Here is a 5,000-nt window from a genome sequence, read left to right on the forward strand (position 1 = left end):
CTTACGCTCTATCCCCGACTCTCGGTCGATCGATAGGCCAGGTCAGCGGTGTCTGTTTCGGCCGAAGCTCGGACTTTGGTCAAAATGTTCCGATACAAAATTTGAACCAAGATAGATACAGATATGATTCCTTCTTAAATATACGTTGATTATCGAACAGAATATGGTAAATATTTTGCGATGACCGAGGATTTCATGAATTTTTTTTTTTTTTCGAAAAAATTTTCTATTATCGGAATTTCCTCAAATTTCATTTGGTTGCCTCCTAATGCTTATTAAAAATGATAACCAACAATCAGAATCATTATTTATCATTTATTTCAATTTTTATAATGAAAAACGTTCACGTCCTTTCGCGCCTCTCGATCGTCGTTTACGTGATGCATCGGTCAGCCCTAGTTTACGTGGTGCATCGGTAAGATCGAGTTCACGTTCTGCATCGGTCTGCCCGAGTTTACGTGGTGCATCGGTAAGATCGAGATTACGTGGTGCATCGGTAAGATCGAGTTCACGTTCTGCATCGGTCTGCCTGAGTTTACGTGGTGCATCGGTATGATCGAGTTTACGTTCTGCATCGGTGTGATCTAGTTTACGTTGTGCATCGGTAAGATCGAGATTACGTGAAGCATCGGTATGATCGAGTTTACGTTCTGCATCGGTCTGGACTCTGAGATATATTTTCGACGTGAAAATGTTCCGATACAACTTTTGAACCAGGATAGTTAGAGAGATGATTTTTTCTGGGATGTACGTTGATTGGGGAATGGATTGTGGAAAATAACTTGCCATGACCGAGGTGTTCTCGAATTTTTTTTTTTTTTCGAAAAATATTTTCTGATTTTGGATTTCACTCAAATTTGATTTCGTTGCCTTCTAATGTGTTCTAAAAGAGTAAATCAGTAATCAGAATCGAAAAATATTTTTCGGATTTTTTTTTTTTTGAAAAAAAATTTTCTGATTTTGGAATTTCCTCAAATTTGATTTGGTTGCCTTCTAATGTGTTTTTAAAGCGTAAATCAGTAATCAGAATCAATATTCATCGTCGACTTTAATTTTTATAAGGAAAAATGTTCACGTCCTTAAACGCCTCCCCATCATTAGCCCGAGTCCAAGTCGATGTCAGTCCCGAGCGGACGGTGTCAGATACTACCTATCGCCCCGGTCTGGACTTGGCGAGGTATTTCGACGTGAAATGTTCCGATACAACTTTTGAACCAGGATAGTTAGAGAGATGATTTCTTCTATGTTGTACGTTGATTGTGGAATGGATTGTGGGAAATAACTTGCCATGACCCAGGTGTTCTTGAATTTTTTTTTTTTTCGAAAAAAATTTTCTGATCTTGAAATTTCCTCAAATCTGATTGCGTTGCCTTCTAATGTGTACTAAAAGAGTAAATCAGTAATCAGAATCAATATTCATTGTCGACTTTAATTTTTATAAGGAAAAATGTTCACGTCCTTAAACGCCTCTCCATCGTTACCCCGACTCCAAGACGATGTTAGACCGGAGCGGACGGTGTCAAATGCGACCGATCTCCCCGGTCTGGACTTAGCGAGATATTCCGACGTGAAATGTTCCGATACAAAAATTTAACTGTGATAGTTAGAGAGATGGTTCCTTTTGTGATGTACGTTGATTGTGTAATAGAATATGGAAATAAACTTGAGATGACCGAGGTCTTCTGGGATTTTTTTTTTTTTTCGAAAAATATTTTTCGATTTCGGAAATCCCTCAAATTTCATTGAGATATGTCCTAATGTGTTCTTAAAACTTAAATCAACAATCAGAATTAATATCCAAAAGTTATTTCATTTTTTATAAGGAAAAACGTTCACGTCCTTTCCGCTCCCAAAAAGTGAGATATCATAGAAAATATCGCTATATTTGTTGTTTACGGCCATACCACGCTGAAATTGCCAGTTCTCGTCAGAACACTGAAGCCAAGCAGCGTCGGGCGCGGTTAGTACTTGGATGGGTGACCGCTTGGGAACACCGCGTGCTGTAAGCTTTTTTTTTACGTTCTGCATCGGTCTGCCGAGATAACGTGGTGCATCGGTATGATCGAGTTTACGTTCTGCATCGGTAAGATCGAGTTTACGTGATGCATCGGTAAGATTGAGATTACGTGGTGCATCGGTAAGATCGAGTTTACGTGGTGCATCGGTAAGATCCAATTCACGTTCTGCATCGGTAAGATCCAGTTCACGTGGTGCATCGGTAAGATCGAGATTACGTGGTGCATCGGTAAGATCGAGTTTACGTGGTGCATCGGTAAGATCCAATTCACGTTCTGCATCGGTAAGATCCAGTTCACGTGGTGCATCGGTAAGATTGAGATTACGTGGTGCATCGGTAAGATCGAGTTTACGTGGTGCATCGGTAAGATCCAATTCACGTTCTGCATCGGTAAGATCCAGTTCACGTGGTGCATCGGTAAGATTGAGATTACGTGGTGCATCGGTAAGATCGAGTTTACGTGGTGCATCGGTAAGATCCAATTCACGTTCTGCATCGGTAAGATCCAGTTCACGTGGTGCATCGGTAAGATCGAGATTACGTGGTGCATCGGTAAGATCGAGTTTACGTGGTGCATCGGTAAGATCCAATTCACGTTCTGCATCGGTAAGATCCAGTTCACGTGGTGCATCGGTAAGATTGAGATTACGTGGTGCATCGGTAAGATCCAGTTCACGTGGTGCATCGGTAAGATAGAGATTACGTGGTGCATCGGTAAGATCGAGATTACGTGGTGCATCGGTAAGATCTACTTTACGTTCTGCATCGGTCTGCCCTTGTTTACGTGGTGCATCGGTAAGATCGAGATTACGTGAAGCATCGGTATGATCGAGTTTACGTTCTGCATCGGTCTGCCCGATATTACGTGGTGCATCGGTCTGCCCTAGTTTACGTGGTGCATCGGTTTGGACTTAGAGATATATTTTCGACGTGAAAATGTTCCGATACAACTTTTGAACCAGGATAGTTAGAGAGATGATTTTTTCTGGGATGTACGTGGATCGGGGAATGGATTGTGGGAAATAACTTGCCATGACCGAGGTGTCCTCGAATTTTTTTTTTTTTCGAAAAAAATTTTCTGATTGTGGAATTTTCTCAAATTTGATTTGGTTGCCTCCTAATGTGTTCTAAAAGAGTAAATCAGTAATCGGAATCGAAAAATATTTTTCGGATTTTTTTTTTTTTCGAAAAAAATTTTCTGATCGTGGAATTTCCTCAAATTCGATTTGGTTGCCTTCTAATGTGTTTTTAAAGCGTAAATCAGTAATCAGAATCAATATTCATTGTCGACTTTAATTTTTATAAGGAAAAATGTTCACGTCCTTAAACGCCTCCCCATCATCAGCCCGAGTCCAAGTCGATGTCAGTCCCGAGCGGACGGTGTCAGATACTACCTATCGCCGAGGTCTGGACTTGGCGAGATATTACGACGTGAAATGTTCCGATACAACTTTTGAACCAGGATAGTTAGAGAGATGATTTCTTCTATGTTGTACGTTGATTGTGGAATGAAATACGGAAAATAACTCGCCATGACCGAGGTGATTACGATTTTTTTTTTTTTTCGAAAAAAATTTTCTGATCGTGGAATTTTCTCAAATTTGATTTGGTTGCCTCCTTATATGTTCTAGTAGCGATAATCAACAATCAGAATCAAAATCCATGGTCGGGTTTGATTTTTATAAGGAAAAATGTTCACGTCCTTTTTTACAACCCCGACTCATTGACGATGTTAGAACCGAGCCGGCGGTGTCAGATACGACCGATCGCCCCGGTCCCGATCGTCATTTACGTTGTGCATCGGTCTGCCCGAGATTACGTGGTGCATCGGTATGATCGAGTTTACGTGGTGCATCGGTAAGATCCAATTCACGTTCTGCATCGGTAAGATCCAATTCACGTTCTGCATCGGTAAGATCCAGTTCACGTGGTGCATCGGTAAGATGGAGATTACGTGGTGCATCGGTAAGATCGAGATTACGTGGTGCATCGGTAAGATCTACTTTACGTTCTGCATCGGTCTGCCCTTGTTTACGTGGTGCATCGGTAAGATCGAGATTACGTGAAGCATCGGTATGATCGAGTTTACGTTCTGCATCGGTCTGCCCGATATTACGTGGTGCATCGGTCTGCCCTAGTTTACGTGGTGCATCGGTTTGGACTTAGAGATATATTTTCGACGTGAAAATGTTCCGATACAACTTTTGAACCAGGATAGTTAGAGAGATGATTTTTTCTGGGATGTACGTGGATCGGGGAATGGATTGTGGGAAATAACTTGCCATGACCGAGGTGTCCTCGAATTTTTTTTTTTTTCGAAAAAAATTTTCTGATTGTGGAATTTTCTCAAATTTGATTTGGTTGCCTCCTAATGTGTTCTAAAAGAGTAAATCAGTAATCGGAATCGAAAAATATTTTTCGGATTTTTTTTTTTTTCGAAAAAAATTTTCTGATCGTGGAATTTCCTCAAATTCGATTTGGTTGCCTTCTAATGTGTTTTTAAAGCGTAAATCAGTAATCAGAATCAATATTCATTGTCGACTTTAATTTTTATAAGGAAAAATGTTCACGTCCTTAAACGCCTCCCCATCATCAGCCCGAGTCCAAGTCGATGTCAGTCCCGAGCGGACGGTGTCAGATACTACCTATCGCCGAGGTCTGGACTTGGCGAGATATTACGACGTGAAATGTTCCGATACAACTTTTGAACCAGGATAGTTAGAGAGATGATTTCTTCTATGTTGTACGTTGATTGTGGAATGAAATACGGAAAATAACTCGCCATGACCGAGGTGATTACGATTTTTTTTTTTTTTCGAAAAAAATTTTCTGATCGTGGAATTTTCTCAAATTTGATTTGGTTGCCTCCTTATATGTTCTAGTAGCGATAATCAACAATCAGAATCAAAATCCATGGTCGGGTTTGATTTTTATAAGGAAAAATGTTCACGTCCTTTTTTACAACCCCGACTCATTGACGATG

The 5,000-nt window shown here is 40.5% G+C and overlaps 1 non-coding gene across 1 annotated transcript; it reads left to right on the forward strand.

Annotated features, from left to right (window-relative positions):
• The first annotated feature begins 1,890 nt into the window (after positions 1-1,890).
• LOC123686990 lies at positions 1,891-2,009 on the forward strand. The gene has a single exon (XR_006748740.1). It is a non-coding gene; the product is annotated as a 5S ribosomal RNA (ribosomal RNA).
• Positions 2,010-5,000: the final 2,991 nt, after the last annotated feature.

Source organism: Harmonia axyridis, chromosome X (genome assembly GCF_914767665.1).
Source record: "Harmonia axyridis chromosome X, icHarAxyr1.1, whole genome shotgun sequence".
Classification (NCBI taxonomy): domain Eukaryota; kingdom Metazoa; phylum Arthropoda; class Insecta; order Coleoptera; family Coccinellidae; genus Harmonia; species Harmonia axyridis.